Below are 21663 nucleotides of genomic sequence, written 5' to 3'. Positions count from 1 at the left end.
GAGCTGCACCACTTCATCATGCCTTCGAATTAAATTGGTCTCAATCTATCAATTTGTCACCAACACATGTTTGTTCTTCATCTAACTCATCCATTTCATCACGAATCCATCGATTGAAACAACAATGCAAATTCATGGTAGCTCTCATCATCTTCTCTGATTTCTCTACAGATCGAACCCCGTGAAATTAATCACATCATCAACACCCAATTCATCATAATCCGAGAGTTCTTCTCTATGTTCATCTTCTTTGTGTTCTTCTCATGCCCTCGATGTCGATTTCGATATCCTCCATCTGCCTAGCTGCGCCTCTATTTCTCTTTCTCAATTTCATCAAATGGGAAGAATGAAATGAAACACATTCGATCCCAATTAGGTTTTATGTGGGGACGGCTATTTGCATCCACAGTGCTTGGATGCAGCCACCCAAGGATATCCCCTTAACCTCAACTGGGCCTGTCTTTAGTGCTCATGTACTGGAGGACCCTTAACCTTGGCTGAGCTCCATATATCAGTCGCCTGTACAATGACCTTTTTGCACTTCCAACTCAAATTAAGCGATCTCTTCTTCTTTTCCTCCATGCGACTCCAGAGTAGCTATAAAAATCAAAACACACGTAAAATACATAATTTACAAGAAAAATAGCAAAGAAAGCATAAACTACATAAATAGTAAATACGGTGTATTCTACACCTATCAGAGATTCGCTCGTTTCTTGGTCATGCAGGTTTTTATAGGCGGTTTATTAAAGATTTCTCCAAAATCTCAATGTCGGTGTGCAAGTTGTTGCAAAAAGAGGTTGATTTTGACTTCAACAAGGAGTGTATAGAAGCCTTTGACAAATTGAAAGAATTTTTAACAACTGCACTGATTATCAAGTCATCGGATTGGAGTTTACCATTTGAATTGATGTGTGATGCAAGTGACTACGCGGTTGGAGCTGTTTTCGGTCAAAGAGTGGACAAGCTATCCCATGTGATTTATTATCCATCTAGAACCCTAAAAGATGCTCAAATCAATTATTCTACCACCGAGAAAGAGTTGTTGGCTATAGTGTTTGCACTAGAAAAATTTAGATCGTATTTGGTGGGTGCAAAAATGGTTGTATATTCCGATCATGCAGCACTTAAGTACCTACTTAAGAAGAAAGAAGCTAAGCCAAGACTTATACGGTGGATTTTGTTATTGTAAGAATTTGATTATGAAATTAAGGATAAGAGAGGTGTTGAGAATACTGTTGCGGATCATCTCAGTAGACTTGTTGTATCCAAAGAAGAACTTCCTTTACAAGATCGTTTTCCAGACGAACAACTTTTCTCAATTGAAGATTCAACACCTTGATACGCTGATATAGTGAATTACTTGGTTACGAGGCAAGTACCTAGTACAATGTCTAATTTTCAAAAGCTTAAGCTTAAGAATATAGCCAAGCAATATGTGTGGGATGAGCCCTACTTGTGGAAATATGGTTCCGATCAAATAATCCGCAGGTGTGTACCTAACTCTGAATTCCATTCCATCCTTACATTTTGCCATACTTATGCATGTGGTGTTCATTTTTGTTCTAAACGTACCGCTCTCAAAGTTCTTGAGAGTGGATTTTATTGGCCCACATTATTTGAGGATGCGTATATTTTTTGTAAAGCTTGTGATAGATGTCAACGAACGGGCAGTCTAGGTACTCGAAATCAAATGCCACTCACACCAATTCTTTCTGTGGAAGTATTTGATGTGTGGGGAATTGATTTTATGGGTTCTTTTGTCAATTCTAATGGAAAATTTTATATACTTCTTGTTGTGGATTATGTTTCAAAACAGATGGAAGCTAAAGCCACCCCTACTAATGATTCTCAAGTTGTTTGTAAGTTTGTGAAGGGATATATTTTCTCTAAACATGGTACACCAAGAGTGGTTATCAGTGATGGAGGCTCGCACTTCAATAAATCCTTCCATGCTCTTCTCATGAAGTACAACATAACTCACAAGGTCGGTACGCCGTATCACCCACAAACTAGTGGGCAAGCTGAAATTTCAAACGATCAAATCCATCTTGGATAAAACCGTTAACACAACAAGGAAAGATTGGAGTTATATACTCAAGGATGCATTTTGGGTGTATAGAACGGCATACAAAACACCGATTGGTATGTCTCCATATCGGTTGGTTTATGGCAAAGCTTGTTATCTTCTGGTTGAACTTGAGCACAAAACTTATTGGGCGATAAAGATGTGCAATATGGATTATGACAATGCGGGGAAACATAGGAAATTACAACTTAATGAGCTTGAGGAGATACGTAATGATGCTTACGAGAGTGCCCGGATTTACAAGGAGAAGACTAAACTTTTCCATGACAAAATGATTTCTAAAAAGAGTTTTGTTGTGGGACAAAAAGTCCTTCTATTTAATTCTCGTCTTAAGTTATTTCCCGGTAATCTAAGGTCACGCTAGAGTGGACCTTTTGTTGTTACTAATTTTTTTCCTTATGGTGCAGTTGAAGTTACTAGTGTCACGAAAGGAACAATTTTCAAAGTAAACGGCCACAGATTGAAGCCATATTACGAAAACTTCCCTACGGAGAATGTGGACGTGATTGAGCTTCGTGAGTTACTCCCTCTGGAGGAGTAGTTTGGAGAATGCCAAGTCGGGCTGAGGACGTAAAACTAAGCGCTAAATGGGAGGCAACCCATCGGTTTTGTATTTCTATCTTTATCTTATTTATTTTTCTTTGTGTTGCATATTATATTAGTATTTCCCACCTTGACTTTACTTAGGACGAGTCAATTACATTGAGGGCAATGTAAATTTTATGTGTGGGGGAGTGTTTGGATATTTTTCATATAGAGTTTTTCAAAAAAATTGCATAAAACCTCCAACTTGTAGAGATTTTAGAGTCACTAGCATACTTCTAGGTATGTTTAGATAGAGAATTCTGACCGACATAACTGAACTTGGAAGTGTTAGAGAACTACGTTGGATTTCTTGCTTGTTAGAGTGTTAAATAATGGATTTCATCATGACGGTGATGGAAATTAGGAGCAGGGAGAAATGCATTATTAGAGTTGCTGATCAATCACTAGTGGAGACTACCTATTTTCATATCAACTGAGGCACCAGACCAGATTTCTTTGTAGCTGACTAAAGAGATTTCTTTTGAGTGTGTGTCACCGTATGTTAATTCTGGGTAGAATGGTGAGCTTCCCAACCTCCCACCAATAGAAGCACTACTCTTTGATATCTTGAGTGCTAATTTTGTGAATCATGAGGGTGACGTCTATAGATGAAAACCACCTTCTTGTAGTTTGATTTGCAGTTAGCACCATTCTCTCCCTCGCCAACAACAGATCCATAGAAACACCATCATCATCAACAAGGGAGCGACATCAAAATCTAGAAGGAGAGTTGAAGACGTTTGATGTTTACAAGCAACAACACGAGTAAGAGCAGATTTCATATCCAAGTAAAGAAACATACACTGAGCATATTTATATATATATATATTGAAGACTTATACATTAGGAGCGGAATTCTATATCCAAGTATGAAGACTTATTTACAAGAGCGAAGAAAATCAAAAGATGAGAATTATTGAATTTATGATACGAAGACGATACAAGTTGTGAAGATTTAAGTAGTATAGTACTTCTTTCATGGCCATGTTAATATTTTATTATTTTATTATTTTATTTTAGTTGCAATCTCTAAAAAAAATGATTTGCATTTAGGTTGTTATTTGTTCAATAGGGCCATGGGGAAGAAAAATCTATAAGGAAGTTTTAAGCAACATGGAGATTGAGGAAAAGAGTTACAAATTGTCAAAGTTTTATGAAGTTCAAGAGTTTATCATCAATAGTTGAAGACCGAAGACGAAGACCGAGAAGATGAAGAAGACGATCCGAATGAAGACGTTTCTATTGGATGTTGTGAGAGTGGTGTTATCATCATTGCAATCAGATGTAAAGGTGGCAAGTACTCTCATCCTCTATTTTCAATAATAATGATTGATTTCCTTTCTTAGAGATCATCATAAAAAGTCTTTTATTTCCCACGATTTTGTGGGGTCTCCAGAAATAATTCGGAAGGTGTCCTTCCCACCATTCAACATTTGTAAGATTTCTCTCTTCATTCCTACCTACACACATGTGAGACCCATAAAAAAAAGCCGTCTTTTTTAGTGCAATTATCATAAAATCCTTTTGAGTGAGGCAGAAGTCGAGGCGAAATGCTTATTGATCGTTCTCAAACACGTGTTCTCTCATTATGGTGTGGTTATTTCTCACTCAACATTTAAGAATGATAATATGTTCTTTGGTATTTCTAAATTCTTATTACTAGCATGCAGAAACTCTATGTCCTCATAGCTCTTTGGATGCTTAGGAAGCTGGAACTTTTTGAAGTTGGAGTAGGTTTTGTGGGTATACCTCTCGTAAGCCCTCACGAGACTATAACTCGTCAACTAGGGACACCTAGGGGTTTAAAGGCTTGTTACACATGCTAAGTGTGACCGTATCCTCGACGACATGGAGTTGTTGTATTTTAGGTAGTTTGCTCGAGGACTAGCAAATGCTAAGTGTGGGGGAATTTGATAAGTGCTTAATTTTCACGATTTTAGTGTCCATTCCATACTTGTTTTAGCTATATTTCTTGCATTCTATGTTGTATTACTCTTGTTATCTCTTTTTTTTTTGTTTATTTAGGTGAATCATCCAAAAGGAGTGGAAATTGCTACGAAAGTGCTAAAGAATGGAGTTTACAAATGAGGTCCAAATAAATGTGTTCACATCCAAACTTTTTCACCTCTATCTTGAAGAGAATTCAATTATGATAAGAACGCAAAAATAATGAGGTCATTCCGACATCGGACGAAAATTTTTTGGGCAAAACAATATTAGAAGATTTGAAGTTACGGAGAGAGGTTCGGCTCAAAACTCATAAGCTCGAGTCAGCCAAGCCTGCAACATAAAAATCAAGTTTTCGGAAGATTTTAAGTGTAAATGTTCGGCTAGAAGATGATCTAATAACCTAAGCCGAACCTACAAATGAGTTTTGAACAAAGTATCTAGGAGAGGGTTCGGCTAATAAGAGAAACCATGAAGTGAGCCGAACCTTGGAGCAAGTTTTGGACGAAAATACAAGAAGTTACAGGAGAATGTTCAGCCGAAAAAAAGCTAGACGAACCTAGGTTCGGCTGATAAATCTCCACCACTTTTGAGACGAACCTGGCACTCATCCAGAGCAAAAATAACTTGTCATATTCGTCCTAAGAAGTCCATACACGTTTGAGCCGAACCTGACAACTTCTAGGGACACTTTTGACGTGTTTTTGACCCCGTTTTCGATAATACACGGTCCCAGAAGGATTTTGAAGACCTAATTTCGTGAGCACTATATAAAGACACCTCCCAAACATTAAAAATACATCTTTTACATTATTTTGCAAGTCTTGGAGCAGAGGAACAACATAACGGAGGAAAATCTAGGGTTCAGAGCGGTTCTTATCAATCGTAACGATTTCTTCTCTAGTTTATCCACTGTATAACATGGATGCTCCTACATCCATGAGTAGCTAAACCCATACTTGATTGAGGATGAATTTCTAATTTTTAGACTTGATTTGGTTTAATATATGCATTTACTTTGACTTCTTCATATGATTATCGTTTGCTTCTACTTTGATTAATGCTTATGATTGATAAATTGATTGCTCTAGGTGGCCAACTATAGTAGTTTATTGATTGATATATTGCTAGTAAAGGGTTAGGATATCCGTGTAATTGTTGAATAATCGTTATACAAGTAGAAAACGTGAGACCTTGCAGTGGGATTCTGTGGAGCAATCGTGTGTAGAACAACATTAGAAAGTGGACCTTGCGCTAAGATTCTAACTACTAATATTAACCTAAGTGTTAAAACTTAAAGCATTATACTAAGTTACACCTTGAGTGCGCTACTACTTGGTGGCTTGGATGAATAGAATGTGATATTCTAGCGCTTCGGTATCCAGTGACAAAGGACTTTAGGGGGTAGCACTACGCTAGTTGTTATCACATGGTTGATGATAATATATGATTAATGATGAATGGATAAATATATTAGCTCATTGATGGTTTAGTAACGAAGAAGGATTCCTCAGTCATCTCTCTCCATATTGCTTACAACTCAATTTCAATTGTTTTATTTACTTTGTTTACAATCTAAAACAAACCCCCCCCCCCCCCCCAATTGTGACCTTTTTGACAACTAAACTCCCTGATCTTCGTGGGAACGATCCTTACTTCCATTATATTACCAATTAATTGTGTGGAAATAAGTGATTTAATTTGATAGTACTTACGACCCGCATCAAAAGTCAAAAACTTTAATAAACACACAGAAAAGTCTACGGTAATAGGTAAATCCGTCTCCTACAGAAATACCTACGAGTTTTTGTTCCGTATTTTGATAAATCAAGGTGAACATGAACCAATTGATAAACCAGACCTATATTCCCGAAGAACAGCTTAGTATTATCAATCATCTCACAATAATCTTAATCGTCTAGAGAAAGAAGACACTGTAGAATCACAAACGATGAGATGAAGATATTTGTGATAACTTTTATATCTTGCCTATCGGAGAAATAAATCTCAAGCCTATCTTATATTTGTACTTAGTACGATAGAAACAGCAGGATTAGATCACACAACTACAAGAAAAGCAGTATCGGTTTGGCTTCACAATCCCAATGAAGTCTTCAAGTCGTTAACCTACAAGGTCTCGCTAGAAACCTAAGGTTAAAGTAGAATCCACTCTAGCTAATACAACTAGTATCACACAGGAGGTCGGGATTAGGTTTCCTAGTTTTTAGAGTTCTCCTTTATATAGTCTTTCAAATCAGGGTTTGCAATCAATGTTAGCTTAGTAACAAAGCATTCAATATTCACCGTTATATGAAAATTTGGTCGCCAAACAACGCATGGTAAACTTTGTCCCAAAACCCTAGTTTTGTCCACGCCAAACCGCGCCAAGGCATGCCATGCCACATGTGCCAATGGCATGCCAACCACCTTGCCGCGCCATACCATGCCGGCCTTCCCCATGCGGATACCAAAACGAAGGCGTGCGACGATCAACGACCACCCTTCCATCCTAGATGCAAATCCTAGCCATCCAAGGTCGCCAAACAACGCATGGTAAACTTTAGCCCAAAATCCTAGTTTTGGCCACGTCAAGGCATGCCAATGGCATGCCTACCACCTTGTCGCGCCATACCATGCCGGCCTTTCCTATGCGGCTACCAAAACGAAGGTCTGTAACAATCAACGACCACTTTTTCATCTAAGATGCAGATCTTAGCCGTCCAAGGTTACAAGTTAACGCATGGAAAACTTTGGCCCTAGTTTGGTCGCGCCTAAACAAATCCAAAACCCTAACTTTTGGCCGCTCCTAAACTGGGACATATTAAAGCCATACTTATCATACTTTCATGCCACTGGCTACCAAACGAAAGTTTGCAATAATCAACGTCTACCTTCCTCTTAGGATGCATAATCTCGATCGTTGAAGTTCACCACCGAGCCGGCAAGTCTCCCAATCTCAACTTTCCATACAACAACAACATGCTACATGTTTTCCACGAAAACACTCGAGACATCAACACATGTCACAAACTGGGGGATGCTCATTGGGTATTGGTTTGGAGGTTTACAGCGTGCGGCATACACTACGCTCGTTATTAGAAAGTGTCATAAGGATGAGGCGGTTAGTAAATACAGGGAGTAATGGTGAAACGGTTTTTTATGGAACATCAATTCCAAGCGTTACCGGTTACCACCTCTTCCCATTTACTCACCCGTGTTCCATTTCTTAATGAGACCAGAATATGTTTCACTTCGACTTGTATAAATAGGCATTACCTATTTCCACCGAACAACAAGTTCTAGTCAGGATCATACAACAATCAGAAAACGTTTGCTAGCTTTCCCATCTGTTAGCTTCCCACTTTCTGATACAAGTCACAAAACAACTACTCTTCCAGAATCAACTATTCTGGTCTCAACACTCTCTTCGCTTCCCTCCCCAAAACCAACCCTTCTCCTCCACTTTGTGACCGAAGCAAGTCTGGAACGGCCATTTCTTGATTTAGGCCGGACTTGTACAGATTGATCTCTCGAATCTAAAGTACCCCCTTGCAGTACATTTTTAGGATTTAGATTTTTTTCTCACCCACATCACACGAAATTACCGAAACCAGCAGAAACTGTCTTCACCCTCAAACAGCGAGATAAACTCGGCTTGAAATAGCAAATGTATATAATCAAAGTATATATATCAAAACGACTTTTATCTCAAGATAGGAGATAAAGTAGATAGACTTTTGAGTGATAGATAAGTTCAAGTCTCCACATACCTTTTAGTCGATGAAGTTCCACCAGTTCCTTGAGTAGTTCTTCGTCTTTGTATGATGATCGCCATGGAGTCTTGAGCTCAACTACACTTTCTATCCTAGTCCGAGACTTAGCTATAAGTAGACTAGAAATCAAGACTTATAGTTTTGGTCACTAACATTGACAAACATGCTTGAGATAGCAACGCATGCGAGTTCGACCGAGCAGTGCTCTAACAATCTCCTCCTTTGTCAATTTTAGTGACAAAACTCTCAATACATATGGAATACAAAAATATATAAATAAACTTTTGTAGCTTCTCTTCCACATGCCTGATCTTCTTGGTTCTTCTACAGTGTCATAGTATTATTACACAGTATCAAAGTTCAATTGTGTCACAACTTCGACAACAATACTATGGTGATATTATCACTCCTCCTCAGTCAATACTCCATCTCACATGGAAACCACTCCCTAGGGCTGTTCATGGTCGGTTTTGGTTCGGTTTCTAGCCAAACCAAAACCGAAACCAATACTATTGGTTTCTAAAAATCTAAACCAAACCAATCCATTAACCATTGGTTCGATTTCCAAATGGTTCCAGTTGGTTTCGGTTTGTCCCAGTGGTTTTTTGGTTAACCAATAATTATGTCAAACCAAAAAAAAATAGTACACAAATTTACAGATAAAAAATCGTAGTTGCCGATAGTATTGGTTTACACAAATTTACAGACAAAAAAATAAAATAAAATAAATATCAAGAATAGTTAAAGCTTACTCTAATTCTAGAGATCAAAAGAAGATATATAATATATCTTAATTTAGTTATTGACAAATAAAAAAGAAGGAAGACGGGAAGAAAAAAGTCGAGTAGCAGCAGCTGTAGTTGGGGGTGGAGAATGGAGGCGACTGAGAGAAGGAGAAAGAGAAAGAGGGAGAGTATCATAATGAAATATTAGATTTAGGATTTATATTTATCCTCTAAATCAATGGGTAGAATCTAATACTTGTAAATCGACGGTAGAAACTAAGTTTAAAAATTAATCGGTTTTCCAATGGTTTTTGGTTCGGTTTTAGAGGTCAAACCAAACCAAAACCAACACTATCGGTTTTCCACTTTTTACACTGTAACCAATCCATTAGTAAATGGTTCGGTTTGGTTTCTTCCTAATTGGTCTGGTTTGGTTCGGTTCCAGCGGAAAACCGAAACCATGTTCAGCCCTACCACTCCCCCTTACATAATGATCCGAAACCCATATGTATTTGTAGTGTGAACTACACATTAATTATCCCCCTTTTTGTCAATAAAATTGGCAAAGCTACGGAAACTAGTGGGATCCTAATGAATTTTCCATAGAGATATTTCATGACCAAAAGAAATAACATATCAAATTTTTAGATGGCATCATATAGACGAAGCTAAATGAATTTATCAAGGAGTTTATAAAGATACAAGATAACCCCTATAATATTCCACAGCCGCACTCCCCACAAATATTTTGCAATTAAGCACAAGTTCGATTAAGAACTCTACCCCATAAGATGTCATTCCCGAAAGAACAACAAGAGCGACCTTATTTTCACAAAAAAGAAGGATTTCTTTGGAGATAACAAATCACATACGAATATGAATTTGAATCCAAAAATACTCAATTAAATTAACCACAAGAAAACCCATGATTAATTCAATCGGAATACACAACTAAATTACCACAAGAATGTGATCAATTCAATTGGTCATGCTAGACATAAGATAACTTACGGAGCCGCACATTATATACATAAAAACTGGATCAGGAAAGATCAATACTGCGGAATAGACAAGGATTCATTCTATTCTTCATCACTATTTGCACAATGACATATAATAGACATAATCCTCGTAAACAAAAGTTCATCCTATCTTCCATCAATATTTGCATAATGACATAATAGGCTTAAAACTTTTGTAATGTCAAAAGTTCATTCATTCTTTTATCAATACATGCATATCAACATGAAAGACTTAACTTTTGACAAGGTATAGGACAATCATAATTCACGGACGCAAACACACATATCCCATAATAAATTGCAATATATAAAACCATAAAGATTAATACTGCAAAAAATCATCTTCCAAACAATTTTTTAGAATTTAAGCAAATAAATCTAAAAACAATGAAGATGAAAACGTTGGACAATTTTTTAGAATTTAATCAAATAAATCTCCAGAGTCTTGACCACAACAACCTTAATCTTTTGAATCTCCTTTCGTGTCTCCTTCAATACTTCAAGAACATCAGAAAACTTCTGAGAATTTTAAGGAACGGCTTTTGGCTTCCTCACATTCCTTCTTTTCCTTTTCAAAGTTAGAGCCAACAAAGATTTCTCTTTTCCTTCATGATTAATGGCTTGACAATCATATTAACATCTTTTCCAGCAGAAGACATAATACTTGGAGTATCCATAAGAGTATGGGTTTGTAAGAGGAAATCACAATTCAACTCAACAAGTAGTCTTAAGATAAAAGAAGTTTCAAGGAAAAAGGAATGTAGGGTTACACAATCTTTAAAAGGTCCGTGCACGCACAATTCTGAATCCTAGAGAGAGTAGAATTGTTGAGGATAATCCTCCTTTATTGAGAGACATGGAATTCCAAAAACAAAACTAAGAAAATATGAAAGTAAACTTTTCCTAAATCCTGAGAGGTGCACAACTTTGTCTCTTTTGATCAGGCACATGAGACAAGATCTACATAACAACACAATCAAGCTGTGTGGCGGTGAACAACAATTTGTCCACCATGTTCCTCTTGAAAGGAATTCATAGACCTCTGTCTATTAAAACGATTGGACCATACTTTCTTCTCTAATGGTCTTGTTTTATCCTTGGAAACTAAATTCTTAGACGAATATAAAATCTCACATACCTCAGCGGTCTTTTGAAAAAGTTTGAGCTTGTTTGCTAATCGATTTGCTCTTTGTTGAAGTTTGTTGACATGTCTCAATTTTTGTTTGTACTTGTAACACTTTGATAGTTCATGACCTTTGAGAGAACAATATGAGCACGACAACCTTGAATATAACTCAGGCATCTTAGATGTGCAAGCTGCTAGACACATAGTTGAACCTGAAACATTATTCACAGAGTTTCCAATAGAAAGGTCAGTTTTATCTTCCAGATTGGTTGAGTTTTCTTCTGAAATAATATCAAGATTGATGTATGTATTGTTACAATTATCTAAATCAATATTTTCACAAAGAAGTGCAACACTTGATTTTTCGTCTTCATTAGAATCATAGTTGTCAGACATTTCATCAAGAGTTGCAGCAAGACCTTTGTTCCCAGTGTATTTCTTTCGATTTGGACACTCATTTGCAAAATGACCAAAGCCGTTACACTTAAATCACTGAGGCATATCCTCGTCATCAGTTTCATCATTATCCTTATTTTTAGGAGGAACACGATTATGTTTATCGGATGACTTGGATTTATCTTTGGAGAACCGTTTACTTCTCTTCAAAAGAAGATCCTTAAATTGTCTTGTGATCAACGAGACTGACTTGTCAAGATCTTCATCTGATGAGTCAGCCTCAGAAAGATCATCTTCGGAGATGTAAACACTTTTACTTTTGTCAAGTAATTTAGTGTTCTTTAGTTCTTTGAAAGAAACATCCTTACTGGACTTGGACGTGTGCTCATGATCAAAGATCTTTAGCTTACCATCATCATAATTATTAAAAACTAAGTTACGTTTTGGGTTTCTTGCAGTATCTGGTGAAGAATTTGAATTTGGTGTTGAGGGAGAAGAATTATATGGTGACCTTTCAGATACTTGTTGATTAGTTATTAAGAAATCTGGATTATGTTTGTTCAACACCTTTAAAATATGATAACAACTTTCGAAAGCGAACTGTTTACCATGTTTTCGCTGCCAATCTAAACGAACCTGTCTTTCAAAATCAACATCGTTCGGACCACTCTCCTTGCATGTTCTCTTGGCTTGCATTATCAATGCAACATAAGCGGCTACTTCGCCGTTGATTACAATGAAGTGTTCTGCCAATCCTTTTGCATCACGAGAATTGATGTTCATGGTTTGTTCTTCATATTTCAAAAATATATTATCCCACATGGTGTTACCATGTTGTTGTGCACCATCGATACAATCTTGGGTAAAATAAACATAATTACGACAAATGCATTCATCGTCTATCAGGGTGTATTTTGTACCACGAACTTTGTTTTTTCTAGCTTTGCCTTTGTCTTGACTTTGAGATTGTGAATCCATATTACAAGAAATGAAAATAATTTTAGAGAAGGTGTGATTGTTTTAGATTTGAAGAAGAAGATTGAGAAATTCTAGAGAGATTTAGAAATTCTGGTGTGAGTTGAAATGAGATTGAAATTAGGTATTTATGGGGGGTGGGGGGGGGGGGGGGGAATACTAGCCGTTGGATGCAGATCTAATAAGGATGATCTGAGAGTTGAGCGACAGTTTGACTAGCGATGGCGTTTTTATGATCAACGAGCGCTGGCTTGACCATCAAGTGATGGACTCTCTATCGCTCGCAGGAAACTCTGTCATGTATGCTTATACGTTATTCCTAACATATAGACATATGAATTTGGCAGTTTGACATACCCATAATAGGTGCATATGGCCTTGATGTTTGCCATATGCATAGGAATAGTCGTATGCGATATCAAACAACAAATACAAATTGATGGACCATCCTTCACTATTACTTGTTCTGGTATCAGGAACTAGTTGGACAAATATCTTACGAAGCAATCAGAGAGTTCTTATACCTGATTTCCTGCCAGAAAGGTGAAGCAACGGCAACGCCCACTATTCCCATGCCGGGAAGAATCGAAAAGCACCAACCTTTTTGACTTTTGGTGATAAAGAAGAAAACGAAGAAAAAAGCACCAACACGCGCGCGCGCACACACTCTCACCCTCTTTCCCGTTCCCTTCCGCCATTAAAATTCCTCTGAAAACCAGAAGCTTCATCATTGAGCTCTATCGGTTTGTTCAATTGAAATGAAGTATTATCAACTTGATTAACCTAATTTTGAGCGACGATCACGAAGATGATGGTTAACAGTTGAACATGGTGATGATACACGACTCAGGGGATTCTCTTGTAATTCGAAGAGGTAATGATTCTGAATTTCACCATGTCTTTCAATTGATAGCTAGTTAATTGTATGAAATTAGGTCTTTTCTTAAAACTAGGGGTTTTCTAAATTAGCGGAGATTCGATTAGCTTAGGCTGGGTTTCCTTGATTGAAGACTTGTATGAAATGAGTTTTAGCCTTTTGAATTTATGATCTCTCTTGATGATGTACTGTGGAGGTGAAAAGTGGAATTGTGTAGTGATTCTGTCCTTCTAAGGTATCTAGATGTATATGTTCTAGTTAGGTTTATTGACAGGTGTATCAGAACAATAATTACTGGTGCTTCAAATCCTTGAAACAAGGAAAAAGAGATGGTGGATGGATTATGCGTTGTTTAAGTACCATATTTGATTAGCTCAAGAAGATTGATCTTGTGTATTTCTTTTCTTATGTTGCTTTAGCGAGACAATGAAGTTTTAGCCATCTTGGGTGGTTATTCTGTAGAATCTGTAGTTTATGAGGTAGTTAATGCAGACTTTAGATGTCTCAACATGCTTTAAGCCGATTAAATGCGTTAGAAATGCAATCTTTGAACTAAGAGAGTCTGGGTATGCGTACTCCTTTTAGGTTACGTCCTAGGTGTTTAATCGTCTCAATTCTCGACATGCAATTAGTCAATTAAATGTCATAGAAATACACATCTCGACCTAAAAAAGTTTTGGTAGGAGTTGTCATTTCAAGCCATGCATGTGTTTGGTCGCTCTGGATTCAGAGTCCTCAGTGTGTATTTCAAAAGATCACTGGATATCTTGTATGCTTGCTCAATTTTTTACATGAGTTTTGTGTAATAAATTGTAATGAATCGAAGATCAATATTTAACAGCTCTCTGCAAATTGTATCGACATTTCTTGCAATCACATGTAGTGCAGTATTTTCAATATAGTTACTGAATCTTGGTACTTATTTTGATGAAGGTTTGAGTCTCTACCCAGCTTTTTTGGGTCTGTACGTTCAGTGAGAATACCTAAACCCAACTGTCTGCTAACACAGTAGACATAAATAGCTATTGAATAGTTTGAAACTAAGGTGTCTTAACTTTATTCTTTTTCAAATTAACATATCTGTTTTATTTATAAGAATTAGATGAGTTATAAGAATTAGATGAATAATAATATAGTCAGGGCTTAAATGAAATAGCAATATGTCATGTGTTGACAATGTTACTAACTTATTATTGGTGTTGTATCTCAGCTCTCTGTGGCCAATCGACACAAGTTCATTCTGAGGCTGAAAATGTTACTAAACAGTTATTATTGACGTTAATTTACAGCTCTTTTACCAATAGTATGCTTGAAAATTCGATTGATTCATTCATGAATCAATTTAATTAAGATAACTCAGTTCCAGTAAAAATTCATTTGAGTTTTAACAGTATCAGCAAAAATATGGATGATATCACGCAATTCCTCATATGAGCATGTGCAGGCAGAAGTAGAGAGACTTATTGGTCGCATCTCAATAATGCTAGAATGCGGCATCTAATTGCAGACATTATGGATGATCTTGGTATACCGATTTCTCCATTTTTATGCTGATTAGTGTTTTGGAGCTACATAGTCTCTTTTTCATAAGTAAAACATATTGGAAATTGCAGAAGCTCTTGTTATCTGTCTTATTTTTCCATGTCATGGGTGGCGTTACTGATCACCAGTCATTTGGTATTACTTCTATCACAGGCATCTGTGTATGATGACCCGTACTTTCCAGACTAAAGAGCATGCTTTCGTGCAAATATGAGATGTTCAACAGGTGTTTCCTTATTGCTTTTTCAATGCCACACTGTTTACATGAGAAAAATATTCCTATAAAACAACGAAATTTTCCGAACCTTTTTGCCGTTGCTATTGATTTTCCTACTTTAGCAAACTATGTTCTGTTTCTTATTTGGACTGTATCCAAGTTGAAATGTTTATTGTTTGTGGTTGATGGGTTGTTCTATGACTTCTCTACCAATTCTTGATTAGAATTCTGCTAATCTAAATTGTGTAATTTAATCTATTGCCATTGTGTTTTAATTCGTTGATATTGTTGGAGTGTTGGTGGCCATCACCAATCCCAAACTCTTAAGAATCAAGGTTTATTTGCCTTTTTATCTTTTGTTCATGAAACTCTATTCATGAACAAGAACTTGACACTTCAATTTTTTCTTCTGAAGGGCTGGAGATGTTAGCTTTCGCGTGTAACCAGTTTCGAGCTCAGGAACCAGGAAACAATCAGCAGATTGTAGAGTTTGCCTGCACTCGCTTTAAGGCCGAGTATCCCATCTTTGACAAGGTAAAATCTAGCATCTAATTAGCGGAAAGAGCATTCGTTCTTTTTTTCCCCACAACTTTGCAGCATCAAGTGTCAACAAGGATGTTTGAGATATCTGTGATCCCAACTATCAGCATCGTTGTAGAGTTTTTGCAGATGTACATCAAATGGTTGATAATGTTTGACCATGTGTTACTTGTACATTAGAGGCATCATCTTATTTTCATTAAAACATTTTTTTGCTTTTTGTTTGGTAGAATGTAACAGACATGTAATCTCTTTCGTTTTAAATACAATAGCAAAAAACTGTCTCCTTAAAAGCTAAGTGAAATTAGCCGTTGGATCGCCTAACTTTCACTTTCAGCCATCAGATCTAGGAATCTTCTGAAAAAAATAATGGCAGGCGTAGCCAATAGCATCACTCTGCAAGGGAATTGTGGAACACCCAACATTTGTCAACGAGCAATGCACATTCTACTTGTAGTGATAAACCATAGTGAGAAACCATATGTTAATGTTGTGATTGGTGCTGCATATCGTGCTATATATATAATAATGAATTCGTCTTTCTAATTAATCTTCAACTTTCATAATCTTTATTTGTCAAATGTCATTGCCTATTATTGTTAACAATGTTCTTACGTTGGCAGCTGATCGATCAGCAATGGTGTCCTTTAATAGACGAAAATCATCTGAAATGGTTGAAGAGGAGCCGAAAGAGAAGAAAATCCCAGTTCTCCCATGGATGAGATCTCCCATAAATGTTAATCTTATTGAAGATATTCTATTAGAACATGTTCCTGGACTTGATCCCAGGTAACCTCCCCTCTCCCTCTCTATCTTTCATTCTCGTTGAGCGTTTTTGACTGTTATCTTTGATTATTGAATTGTTTTTGTTTAGATTGGTGGAGGCATTAAGTAATATCAATGAGAATTTTACTACATTGTATCCAATTCAATATGCAGTATGGAAACAAACAATTGGGCCTGGTCAAATTGAGAGAGATCTTTGTATAAATTCACTAACTGGAAGTGGGAAAACCTTATCTTACGCATTGATATTAAGATAAGGAATCTTAGACGCTTACGCGCGTTAGTCGTCTTTCCTTCCCGTGATTTGGCAGTGCAGGTTCGTCTTCGAATGTTGGTAATTAATGTGTTAATTTTCTAGAGTTGTTCTGTATAGTGATATCTTTTTTTTGCTAGGTAAAAAGTGTGTTCGAATCTATAGCACCAGCTGTGGGGTTAATTGTTGGTTCAGCTATTGGTGGTAAAAGTAAAATGTCAAATGAGATATCACAGCTCATTAAGCGGCCTGCGCTTGAGGCAGGTGTTTGTATGACCCAGAGAAAGAATTGGAAAGCGGAGTTGATATTTTAGTGGCAACACCTGGAAAACTGATGAACCATATTAACACAACAAAGGGATTTACTCTTGAGCATCTTGGATTTCTTGTAAGTGAGAAACTGTGTGAACTGAGTTATCTGTGCACAATTTTTAGACCGAAATTCTACTCTAGTTTCTTATTTCTTATATGAAGCTAACAGAAGCACCTTTCCGTTTGTTTATCCCTTCCCTCAAGTTTTCTTGTTGATGTATCAACTTGCTATGCTTGTATGAATAGATTTAGACTGTAAACTCATAATCTCGCTCTTCAAATGCTGAAACTAAGGACATCAAAGCATATTCCTATTTGTACCATACTCAAGTAGATATTTTGCTGCTAGAGCAATTTTTTGTTCAAGTTACATGTGTGGTAGGAGAATCTGAATACGTTGCCTTGCTAATTTTTTTAAGTGATACTTCTGTTGTAACTTATAAGGAATTCAAATAGTTGACGAATATCTTGGGAGGGTTAGAATTTCACATGATTGCACGCGTAGATACTAATGATCAATCTACGTGATTTACTTGATGTGAATGTACGGGTTTGTTAGATAATATACATAGGCTTATATACTTGAGATTTTCAGGCAGTTGATGAAATAGACAAGCTACTTGGAGAGGAATATCAGGATTTTCTTCATGCTGTGCTTCAACTGACCCGTTCAGACGAGGAACACCAGTATTCACATATGAGGGCTTCTCAATCTTTGCTCGGTCCCCTGAGTACTATAAGAAGATCGTAAGTTTTATGCGATCCCATTTTGATACTTAGTTGGTTAAGTCAATACATTTTGTCAGTGCTCCTAAGTTTGTTTTATACAGTACAAACTATGGGTAACGGCAGAACTATAGAAATGGGGTCATTATTGCAAAGAAGAAGAGAAGGGGTATCTCGGGTCAAACTGTGCTTTTCAACACCAGGGTTTCCTGCTTTTACAGCACCAACTTCTGCACAGCCAGAAAACCACAACTTCTGAGCTTTCTAAAAATTCGTAAGAGGAGAACATAAGAAATATGGTAGCTTACACTCAGACGAACTTGGAGTGCGTTTGATATAACGTTGATGCAATGATGAGCGGCGCAATTAGAAATGGTAATAGATGGAAGCAGAGCTTTTCCTAAAATCAAATCAGCAAATCTGTAGGAAAAACATGGATGTTCAGGAAAGGGAACGGAAAAGAACCTCTGGAGGAAATGGAAATAAGAATCTTACTTTTGGCAATACACCAGTCTGATAGTATGCAAGTGAGGTAGGTATAGTGAGACACATCTGCCAGTTACACCATCCGATAACTAGAAGAAGAAGCTTACTTACCTGCTTGATTTTCAAAGGCATTCCAGAATTGAGGAGCAATTGGTAAATTATTAGATGCAAAAACAACAGAATTAGGGATCTCAGGAAACGCTTACCAGGCTGTAACCTGATGTTGCAGGTAGAGCTTCCTGAGGGTTGTCGTCAACAAGCATTTATATTACACGTAAAACATAGTATATGGTATGGGTAAAAGTATATATACTCGCGATTCAACTGATTTGGGTCTTTATGAAAACTCGTTCTTATCCTCACCGCCTCTTTATTTTTTCCAGATCTATGTTAATTCCTTGCTTGATTTGGGTCTTTATGGCTCAAATCGAGTAAGGAATTATCATGTCCATACTGTAAATATTCGTTTTCCTGTATATTTTTCGTTTGTTTTAGTTCCAGCATTTACTTTGTGTTCCAATTTGGATTTCTATTCCTAAATTAGTTGGTGGTTCAGTTGGTAGAGGAATGGATTGATGGTTTGTGGTTTAAATTTAGGTTTGCTTTCCTAAATTGGTTGACAGTGATGTTGGTTTGGGGTATCACAACCTCTTTTGGAGTATTTCCTCTCTGTGTTTAATACCTAAAATATGGATTGGAAGTTGTGATTCTCCTTGGGTGCTGATGCTGCGTTTTGGGTTTGTTTGAAAGTAGTTTTTGGAGGTGGCTATAGTATCAGTGGTAATGATGGTGGTGGTAGAACTGGTGGAACAGCTTCTTTGCTTCTTGTGTTGAGCAGTTGATCATTTCTCCTGGGTGATTCAATTCCTAGTTGCTTAAAGCTGTGACGAATCTTTTGATGGCAGAATGTTTAGAGCTTGGTAATGGTGCTGCTGTTTTGGTGCTGCACTGCTGCTCTTCTCAGCGGCGATGAAGATGATTCAGCAGCGGCTAGGGTTTCGTTGGTTTCTGGGTCGGGTCGGGTCTTTTAGGTCTGGGTTTCTTAGTGTGTTGGACCTGGGCTTTGTGTTTCTGTGACTGTTGGCCTTTTGTACCGGATTTTCCGTGCGAATTTCAGTTGCCCTCGTATGGTATCCCAAAGCACCTCTGCAGTTGCCCTCATATGGTATCCCAAAGCACCTCTGCAGACAGATGGATGCCCATCTCTGCAAATTCTGGTGGGAAGAATCTCTGGACTCAAAAGATTGAAAGCTCCATCTTTAGGGTTGGGATACTCTGTGCTCCCTAAATCTGAAGGTGGTTTGGGCTTCAGAAAATTTAAGCTGAATAATCTTGCCATGTTAGTTAGGAATGCTTGGAAAATTATTGAAAAAACTGATTGCATGTTGGCTAAGATTTTAAAAGTTAGATAATTCTTTAGGACTGATTTTCCGAATGCCAAATGTCCTGATAAATGCTCTTGGACCTGGAAATGCCTTCATGCTATAAAGGAGTTGATTAAACCCTTTGTTTCCTGGATTATTGGGAATGGAAAGTTTATCGACCCCTGGTATGATAAATGGATTCCAAATTTGGATTCTGCTACTCCCAACTCTCTCACCCCTCAGGACCCTAGCATAAAAGTTGATTACTTCATTGATAACCATACTAGAACATGGGATGTTTCTAAACTCTCTACCCACTTTGATGATGCTTCTGTTAAGAAGATCGTCACTATTCCCTTAAGCCAGCATTGCACTCCTGACAGGAGGGCTTGGGACCTATCAAAGAATGGTAAATTTTCTTCAAAATCCGCTTACTTGGGCCTCAGAGGCATTAATCCCTCTCCATGTAAGACTCTTTGGTTACATATCTGGAAGATTAGAGTTCCTCACAAAATTCAACTATTCCTTTGGAAAGCTGATAAAAATGCTCTTCCGGCTAGAACTGTCCTTCATATCAGAATGTCCATGCATTCTGTTGAACGTGCCAGATGCAAGGATCCTCATGAAAACATTATGCATACTTTGGTTTTGTGTCCTTTTGCTTCTAAGGTTTGGTTCTTGTCAAGTTTTTGCATAAACATTTCTTTATTTACTCAAAAAACATTTCAGCAGTGGCTTACTTTCTGGCTTCTGGAGCAAAACTCTAGATTTCCTGATGATGCTCAACAGCTCTTTGTTGCTATCCTGTGGTCCCTCTGGACCAGTAGAAATAACTTGGTCTTTCAAAATGTGTCTGAAAATCATAACTCTGTCATAGAAAGAGCTAGGGAAATGCTCCTTACTAGGAAAAATACGTCTGTTGCTGCCCTTTCAAATCCCATTAGCTCTAAATCACAAATGGATGCCTCCTTTGGTTGGTTGGATCAAATGTAATATTGATGGAGCTTTTGATGACATCTCTGGAGATAATGGTGCAGGTTATGTGATGAGATATTCTACTAGCAAAGCCTCTTTCTGTGCTGCCATGGTTTTTGAAGTTTCGTCTGCATAAGAAGCTGAAGCCAGAGCCATCTGGGGAGTTCTCAAGAAAGCAGTGGAACAGAAGATGACCATATCATCATTGAAAGTGATGCTCAGAAGCTGGTGGAACAATTCTCTTTGGGTTCTTTTGATGGTGATTCTAGAGATGCCATATTTAAAGACATTCAGTTATTTGCCTCTAATTTAATAGCTTGTATCTTCAATTTTCAACCTAGAATCTGTAATACCGTTGCTCATGAGTTAGCTCAATGAGTTAAACGTAAGAAAACTTCTATGTACTGGTCTATGCCTCCTGCTTGGCTAGCTCCAGCAGTTGAGGGAGAGTATTAGCCTTACTGAAGACCTTTGCTTATTAAAAAAAAATGTTATTCACTAGATGTTTGTCGGTCTGTTGGTCACTACTACGGTGTCATTGTCATGTATGTCGAAGTTGGGGTCTGTGATTGCTCTTTGGAGCTTATATCAATGAATATCCCCTTTGTTAAAAATAAATAAAAAATTCAACCTAAACACATTTTCAGACTTCAGCATTTTGTACTCCCTACTGTTGCATTCATTTGTTTTTCCTGGCTACATTAAATTGGGCGTGTTCTCCCTGGAGAAATAACAGTAAATCTTATCTCTATCGCGCAATTATGAAAGTGACGCCCTTGGTTTGGTAGCCAGCTAAAACGATTAAAATATTGTAATATCACAGACTCACGTAACCAGAAGTGACATTTGATATTAGGAAATGAAAATAATTTGTATCAAGACGTAGGCTAGTGGCTTATACAGTGCTACTATGCAAGTAGTTAATTAAATGAGAACAAGAAAAGAGA

The 21663-nt window shown here is 37.3% G+C and overlaps 1 long non-coding RNA gene across 5 annotated transcripts; it reads left to right on the top strand.

Moving 5' to 3' along the window:
- The first annotated feature begins 13157 nt into the window (after positions 1 to 13157).
- LOC113345603 lies at positions 13158 to 18723 on the top strand. 5 transcript variants are annotated; one of them, XR_003358211.1, is made up of 8 exons: positions 13158 to 13512; positions 14960 to 15040; positions 15211 to 15283; positions 15690 to 15808; positions 16438 to 16603; positions 16689 to 16916; positions 16994 to 17241; positions 17761 to 18723. It is a non-coding gene; the product is annotated as an uncharacterized LOC113345603 (long non-coding RNA). The 5 variants fall into 5 exon arrangements; XR_003358212.1 differs by lacking the exon at positions 13158 to 13512 and having other exon boundaries at positions 14727 to 15040; positions 17761 to 17912; positions 17996 to 18723; XR_003358210.1 differs by lacking the exon at positions 13158 to 13512 and having other exon boundaries at positions 14727 to 15040; positions 16754 to 16916.
- Positions 18724 to 21663: the final 2940 nt, after the last annotated feature.

Source organism: Papaver somniferum, unplaced genomic scaffold (assembly GCF_003573695.1).
Source record: "Papaver somniferum cultivar HN1 unplaced genomic scaffold, ASM357369v1 unplaced-scaffold_81, whole genome shotgun sequence".
NCBI lineage: Eukaryota > Viridiplantae > Streptophyta > Magnoliopsida > Ranunculales > Papaveraceae > Papaver > Papaver somniferum.
Note: the sequence above shows the minus strand (reverse complement) of the source record. Positions and strands in the feature narration are given on the sequence as shown.